Genomic DNA, 8,517 nt, shown 5'->3' with positions numbered 1-8,517 from the left:
AAAAATCGGTTTACAGGGGCGGTTGGCTTATAGAAATCGGCCCTGAAAATGTATCAACAAGGGCGATTCTCTTATTGCAAACGCCCCTGATAATACTATTTTCAAGAGCAGCTCTCCTAACATAATCGCCCCTAAAAATTCTTTTCTAGGGATGGTTAAATGCCAGATGCTACAAACTCGCTATCATTAGAATCGATGGCATAGTGAAGGTTTTTTTAACCGTTCCTGGAAACCGATTTTGATGGTCACTAAAAATCATTACTATACTAGTGACATGCCCGACAATTTCTTGTCGGTTGCCTTTCAAAAAAAAATATATGTGAGACTAGATCTTGTCTGCTTTGTTTATGTGTTGCCGTCAGAAAACGTGGAGCATTTTCACTTCGTTTTATATTATTAAGGTTAAGACTGCATAAGTGCTTATGTTCAGTTGCTTTCCATGTAATTGCAAATGACGGATATATGTTTCTGCTTTGGCCGTTAGCCCTGCTTGATCCGGGCGCGCAAAAAGCATCTACATGTGACGATGCTACATAACTGTGTCAGTAAGTATCCAATACTCATCATTGTATGATCCCTGCTAACTGAACAAGTGAACGTACCGGGTTTTTTCTAGCCTGGCTAGAAAATAAGCCAGGCTAGCTCAAGCCTGTCCTAGCAAGCCAGATTTGTTTGGCTGCACACACTGTCTAAGCCTGGTGTGTTTGGTTGGCTGGTTTGTTTTGGATAGAGTCACTTCTTCTTTGCATAGGTAACTTTAGCCTCTCTGACACAATTCGTCTGAACTTCACCACCTTCTCAGCAGGCGCTTCCAGTCGCCGCTGCTCCTGCCCGTGCCGGTGCCCGCTCAAGCGTGAGCAGAGCAAGGTCAGAGCACCAAGAACATGAAGGGATCAGCACGTACCATTCGGATCTGCTCGGTGCCAGGATCTGCTCGGTTCAGAACATCTGGTTAAAGAAGGATTCAAGCTAACCACAGTAGAAGTGAAAGCAGTACTCCTCAATAGGAGTGCAAGCGAGAAAATGAAAGTGAGGAATGATGGATCAACAGACAAAAGAAATTGTGCTTCAATTTTAAAGTATAAATCTGAATTGTTTGACTTGTCGCAAAAGCATAATAAATAAAAAATTATGAAAAGGTCAGGTGCCCCTTCCGTTCTTCCTCAGCCCTGGCTTCTTTTCCCGCTACACAAGCAGGCGCTCCGCTCGGGGCTGCGCCGCCTCTGCAAGCCGCCTAGCGCTCGAATTGCAGAGCCTGAGCCCCTCGCCAGTTCCTCCGCTCACCGGTCGCACGCCCTGCCCAGCCCCCCAACAAGATCCTTGGCCTGCTGTGCCTGCTCACTCGCAGCCGAAGAGCAGACGACGAGGTGGAAGGCGACCGCCATGGTCGATGCGGGACGAGAGCGAACCCTCTGGTGGCTAGAGGCGAACCCGCCATGATCGGGAGCGTGTAGAGGTTAGCGGTGAGGAGCAGCCGAGCGGTGACGGAGGCGAGCTGTGAGGAGCAGCCGTGCGGTGAGGGAACTCCTGGGCGAGCTTAGCCAAGCCTGGCTCCGAAAGAACGATCCTTCTGAGCCAGGCTAAGGGGTGGTGGGTGGCTTCCCAGAGCTTAGCTTTGGGCTCCAAATAAACAACCAAACAGCTATAAGTTGGCTTCGTAAAGGCTGGTTGGGACTTAGGGGTTAGCCACCCAACCAAATAGACCCGTATAAATTAAGGCTGTGATAAGAAATTATCATAAATCCAGGTGTTGAAAAGATAATCCTTTTTTTTTTTTGGAATTGATTGAATTTCATGCAGCCGGACATAGTCTTATTGGGGAATAGGGATACTAGTGACTTGTGAGATTATATTCTGAAGTGCTTTAGTGCAGATTTGTTGACGAGGCCCTTGCCCATATAATGGTTAACTAGCGTGGGTGCCCTTGCTTCGCGTGGGAAGGAGGGCGGGAGAAAAAGGGAAAGAAAAGATGAAACGGGTGTGCACTGTTTCATAAAGGGCGCATACTGTTTTGTATCGGGTTTGTACTATTCCGTATCGGGCTGGTACGGTTCGTTATCGGTTTGGTACTGTTACTTATTGGGTTGAGCACTGTTTATCGCGGATCCGGTACTGCTGTGGGGGCGCGCGGATAAACAGTAACCGCAGACAAATTTAAAGTTGTTATATAGATAGAGATGAACTCCTCCGCCGTGGTGCTCCTGTAGCGTGGAGTGACGGAGGCTTCGTCCCCAGGGTGTCCGTAGCGATAGGTCCGTACACCCTCGTCGACGCCGCCGCGCCACGCGGCCTGATCAAGCATGCCACGGAGACTCGCGGCGGCACCCCGGCGTCCACAGCCACCACCCGGTGCTCCACGCTCTTGAATTTGTCGTTGGACATGAGCTGGAGGAAGTCGCCGATGTTGACGACGAAAGCGCCGGGCACGGGAGGCACGCGCACCCAGCGGCCGCCGAGCAGGACCTGCAGGCCGCCGACGCCGTCCTGGAGGAGCACCGTCAAGCTCGGGTCGGAGTGCCTGGTCGTGCCAAGCGTGAGGTCCGGCTCCGGGCATGGCGGGTAGTAGTGGCCCACGACGCTGACCCCGTCCACGCAGCCGGCGTCGTGCTCCAGGTATCCCCGGTGGAGGCCCAGGGCCTGGGACAGCAGCTCCAGCAGCGCACTACCCAGCGCCTGGACCTGCTTCGTGTACTCAAAAACTACCTCTCTGCAATTGCATGATTCGAATGATGGATGGATCTACTCGTCCGACTTCCGAGATAGCAGTGAACGAGTGATTACCTGCACGCCGGCGGGATTTCCTCCGGGGTTGGGCCGGTCGGCGCCATATCCATGTAGAGCGTGTCGCGCCAGGTGGCCGCCGGCGAGTGGAACAGGTCGAAGTTGCTGTGGTACCTGACACGGTTGCCCATGTCCCTCGTGTAGTAGGGACGCTTGACACGTCCGCCGGTTCCTCATGGAACGTCCGCAGGGCCTCCAGCATCCCCGACATGACGGCCGCCGGCACGCCGTGGTTGACCACGCCTGGAAGAAGCCCACCGTCTCGGCGGCGGTCTTCACTCGACGAAAAATGCATTTCTAGGCGGCCTTTGTTCCCGGCCATCTTTATAAATGCTCGTACTTTTTTGAGGCGACTCTATTTCCAGCGTTTAAAGGCAGCTCTATTTCCATATTAATACTGGTTTGTAGTTCAAACCATCAGTAAAATCTAGCTGCCTGTTTTCACTACCGGAAACCTCAAATTTGCCGAGTGTTTTTATGTTTACCGAGTACATTCTCTCGGGCACTCGGCAAACAAATTCTTTGCCGAGTGTGTGCTAAAACACTTGGTAAAAAAAACCCTCGGCAAATGGGGGGTTTGCCGAGTGTCAAAAAAACACTCGGCAAAGATTGAGGTTTGCCGAGTATAAAAAAGAAACACTCGGCAAAGATGAAAAACAAAAAAAAAAAAACACGCCCCATAAAAAATCCCGTCTCGTTCACACCCTCCCCTCCCTCTCGTCACAGCTCGCTCCCTCCCGTCCCTTCGCCCCAGCTCGCTCCCTCCCCGGATCCCGCCAGCGGCTGGCCCCTCCCCTCTTCCCATCGGCGGCCGGCCCCTCCCCTCCCTCTCTTCCCCGGCACCGGCCCCTCCCTCTCCTTCCCCGGCACCGCCCTCTCTTCCCCGGCGCCGTCCCATCTCTCTCCTTCCCCGCCGCCCCCTCTCTCTCCCCGGAATTGGCCGCCGCGCCGCCCCTCCCCTCCGGATCTGGCCCCGCTGCCTCCCACCACGCCCACCGACCACGCCCACCCACGACGCCCCACCGCGCTCCTCCCTGCTCCCCACCGCGCCCACCGCGCCATGGACGGCGGCGGGAGGCCCTCGGTGGCCCGGCACAGCGACCCCAAGCGCGGCAGCGCTGGCACAGACGGGCCTTGGTGCGGCAACCACGGCGTGGCAGCGGCCCGGATCCAGTGGCGCGGTGACCCTGACAAGGTAGGCCCTCCTCCTAGATCTAGGGTTTCGGCGAGCTTTTGTCCTCTCTCTCTCCCAACTCCGATCCAGCGTAGGGAGGACGGCACAGGGAGGCTGATGGGGCTGTGGGGAGGTGGCACGGCTGCATCGGGCATCGCTGGGAGGACGGTGCGGCTGCGGGGAGGCGGCATGGGTGGTGGTGGAGGTGGTGGCATGGATGGAGGTGGAGGCATGGGTGGCGGTGGAGGTGGTGGCATGGGCGGTGGCGGCATGGGTGGTGGTGGCGGAGCAGGCAGAGGAGGCGGGCTTGGTGGTGCTGGCGGAGCAGGAGGTGGCCTTGGTGGTGGTGGCGGCGGCGGAGCAGGAGGTGGTGGTGGCGGCCGGTGGTTGGTGCTTGTTTTTTTTTTCAAAAAATGTTTGCCGAGTGTTTTTTGGGTACTCGGCAAAGTCTTTGCCGAGTGCCCGAGAAAAAAACACTCGGCAATACAGTGTTTGCCGTTAAACCGTTTGCCGAGTGTAACACTTGGCAAACGGTTTGCCGAGTGTTTCGGAGGCTTTGCCGAGTGCCCTGTATCCGGTAGTGTTTAGGCCCTATTTAGGTCCCCTAAGGAAAATGAGAATGAGATGGAAAACCGAGTATAAGATCCAAATACTTAGATTCTAGAATGAGATTATATAATCCAACTATCTACCCCAAATCTACTATTTGAAGATTTTTACTGTGCAAAGTCAATAATCAGAATAAGATCGAACATTCCTCATTTATTTATCCAGAATCCAGATTCAATATTCATTATCTAGAATCTCATTATGAGAATGAGATCCAAACAACCCCTCAATAGTAAACCAACACAAACTTCTACCACTGTCGATTCGTGGCCACTGCAATCATCGGATCCTAGACTGTGAGTTCTGCTTATTCACCGTCAGCTCTAGTTGACTTGTTGTGTTAGCGAGTTTACCGGTCATTTACGTAGGATTGGAAGCTGGTCTACCTATGTGCAAATATGTTCCACAGATTTTACTGTACACACGCATGTGTATTGAGTGAAAAAATGGTTACACTCACTACTACATGACTGACATTCACTATCGGCACATCACCGTCGGTTGCTTCTAAACCGCCTATGATAGCCCTTCACTGCCGCTTCATAACATGGAAATCCGAAAATGATTAGCGGTCCTAATGAAACAGATAGCGAAGGTCCTTGTAACTAGCGGTTTAAGCCATGAGCCAGCAGTGACATATCACTACCAGTTTAAGCCACGAACCAGCAATGATACTAAGACTATTACTATCACCTGGTGGCTTCAATTAGTGATATGTTATTGTCAGCTTGTGGCTTGAGCCGGCAGTGATATAGAGCCTATCACAGTCGGCTTGTGGCTTGACTCGGCAGTGGTAGTTGCACAATACAAAACTTTCCTTCCTCCTCCCTCCTCCCTCTCATCTTGAGCACACCCATCCAAGGAGGTGCCTTCCCCACCTCTTCTTCTATTCTTGCTTTAAGGATGGACATGATCTCCCTCTCATCCCTATGAATTGTAGCTTTTCAATTGCTTTGATGGATAGATTGCTTGATTCTTATGCTACCTATTACTCCATTTTAGAGAGCACTTTTCAATTAGATCTTGAGTAAGGCATTCAAATTATGGTGAATCCACATTCCAAAAGGTTGGTTCCTATGAACCCATTTAATTTCTAGCAAATTACATGGTGGCTTTGATAACTGTTAGTATGTGATGCTTTAGTTCTTTCATGGAGTAGAGTTTTTTAATTTTCAATAGGGTTACCAATTCTAATTTTGATGAACACAACCATGTAACACCTAGCAATAATTGTTCTCCCCATTGTTTTTAGCTATAATTGTTGTTCATGAAGACACCAATTTTTTTCTATAATTGTTCTCCCCATTTTTATGTGGCATGAAGTAGAATAATTATTCTTCAAGAGGGCTACCAATTTTAATTTTGATGAACACATAGATGCGACACCTAGGAACACATTAAATTTTTAGCAAGGATGGTTGTTCTTGACCACTCTAGTTTTTAATTATATAATTAGTCATGCCATTTTTATGTTCCTTGAAGTAGAATATTTGTTCTTCAAGAGTGAAAGGATCAAGATGCCCAAAAGGGGGTGAATTGGGCTAATTCTAAAATTTTTGCAATACTTAAGTCCTACACTTAGCCCATTTCACCCCTTGTGCCTAAAATGTGTTCCTATTGTCTTCCTGCATGAAAGTTTTGCACCCTAGGTTCCAATCCTACTCTAGCATGACAATTCTAGGAATGTAAAGACACGAAATGAATTGATCAAATGTAAATGCTTAAAGTAAAGAGAGGGAAAGGAACATGGCGATGTTTTCCCGAAGTATCAGAGAGTCGCCACTCCCCACTAGTCTTCGTTGGAGCACCCGCGCAAGGGTGTAGCTCCCCCTTGATCCACGCAAGGATCAAGTGCTCTCTACGGGCTGATTCTTTGACACTCCGTCGCGGTGAATCGCCCACAACTGCTCACAACACGACTTGGGTCATCCACAAGCTCCGTCGGATGATCACCAAGCTCCCAATCACCACCAAGCCGTCTAGGTGATGGCGATCACCAAGAGTAACAAGCACAAACTCTCACTTGACCAAGACAAGCCTAATGAGTAAGGTGGATGCACACTTGCTACTCCCTATGCACTAATGCGGTCCTTAACCTTGGATTATAAAATCTCAATCACTCCACTAGGCTGTTGCTCTCTCTTGCACTCCAAAGGTGTTTCTTAGCTGAACAAATGAGCAAGAGACCTCTCATGGACGAGTGGAGTAAGTATTTATACCCTCTCATTCAAAACATAATGTTTGGAGGCTGAGTCATCACTCTACGGGCTGACCGGACGCTCTGGTCAGGGTGATCGGGCGCTCCGGTCAGTTGTGCCCGCCACTGTGTTAGAGAGAGCCATTAAGCTCTGACTAGACTCTGACCAACGTCCAGTCTGCACCCACCGGACGCGTCCGGTCAAGAAAAAGCCTCTCCAGAACCTCTCTGGAGTCAACCGGATGCAGGCACCCCAGCGTCCGGTGCTCCTCCACTAAACGTCTGGTCAGTACCAGACAACTGCAGTTGATCAAATGAACTGACCAGACTCACCCTTCAGCATCCGGTCACAACTAGACCAGCGTTTGGTCAGTCATTTGACCCTCCATTTACTTCCAACTCAAAATCCTATGTGAATGAAGTTGACTCCAATTGATCTTAGGGCTATTCCTGAGCTACCTAGTGCTAGGTTTGATAAGTGTCCACTACACCTAACCCACTAGACTCACCTAGGTCAAGCTACTAGTCCATACCCCCCTTAATAGTACGGCCAAAGAAAAAACAAAGTCCTAAACTATTCTAAGTGTCACTTCAACTCCAAATAACACTTAGAACTAGTCGTCCTTAACCTTGTCGTCCATCCTTTAAAAACCAAAACAAATTCCATCGACGGGTGCATGAAAACCATAATTGCCCAATCAATTGTCATTACCATGACCTAATTTAAATTGCCTCTGCAAAACATACGTTAGTCATAGTAATCTCGTGTCATCATTAATCACCGAAACCCAACTAGGGGCCTAGATGCTTTCAATCTCCCACTTTTTGGTGATTCATGACAACACAACCTCGAGTATGTAAAAGAGATGAGTGAGGTTTTCAACATGCTTGGTTCATATAAGCTTTTGACAATAAGAACAAAGGGGTTAGACATGCTTATATGACCCAAGCCAACATGGTGTACTAAAAAAGATATGAATTAAGTATGAGTACATGAAGTAAAGCTTATTTGAATCGGAGTAAAACGCGGAAGCAAAGTAAATGAGCATAACCAAATGACATGACATATATATATATCAATGTAGAGAGCACACATGTCACATAAGTCTCACCATCACATGTATATAATACAATGCATGAAAGTAAACGTTAATGCACGAAGTATCACACACAAAAGACCAAAAGAATCGAATCGAGACCATCTCGCATGCTCCCCCTAGATCTAACATACTCGCTCCCTCCTGTTGCCTTCAGCTGAATCTGAAACTTTCTAAATATGTTTCTGTTGTATAGCTCACTACTTGCTGGTCTATTCTGTAGCCAAAAATGAACTCCTTTGGCCCTTTCCTGGTTGTTGTAGGGTCTTCTAGCTTTTCTGCTCTGTTTATGGTTTCAATGATGCGATCATACTCTTTCAGAAGCTCATGATACTGTATGTCGGGCCAACATTAGCTTTCATTCTTGAATTAAGTGACTCACTTCTGGATGTGGTCTGTATGAATGGGAAGAAGTCATTTTTGGTAGAAGACAGGGGATAAACCTATGTCTCATTTCCCACATTTTAGTTAAGTATTTGTTCCTTTGCAGCTTGTTGTCCTCGATCATCTTCTGCCACATTCTTTCAAATTCCTCCACTATGAGACTATTGTTGACAATATCTTCAAAGTCTTCATACAGCCCATTGTAGCTGCAAAGACCTTCCCATTCTTGTTGTAGCACTTTGTCTTGATATGGAACAAGCAGTTCCTATGCCTTG

At 48.9% G+C, this 8,517-nt stretch overlaps 1 pseudogene; it reads right to left on the bottom strand.

Annotated features, from left to right (window-relative positions):
- Window positions 1-1,847: 1,847 nt before the first annotated feature.
- On the bottom strand, window positions 1,848-3,057 carry LOC136484922 (1-aminocyclopropane-1-carboxylate oxidase homolog 1-like; annotated as a pseudogene).
- Between the last annotated feature and the right edge of the window lie 5,460 nt (window positions 3,058-8,517).

The sequence above is a fragment of the Miscanthus floridulus genome, chromosome 10 (assembly GCF_019320115.1).
Source record: "Miscanthus floridulus cultivar M001 chromosome 10, ASM1932011v1, whole genome shotgun sequence".
In the NCBI taxonomy this organism is placed as follows: Eukaryota; Viridiplantae; Streptophyta; class Magnoliopsida; order Poales; family Poaceae; genus Miscanthus; species Miscanthus floridulus.
Note: the sequence above shows the minus strand (reverse complement) of the source record. Positions and strands in the feature narration are given on the sequence as shown.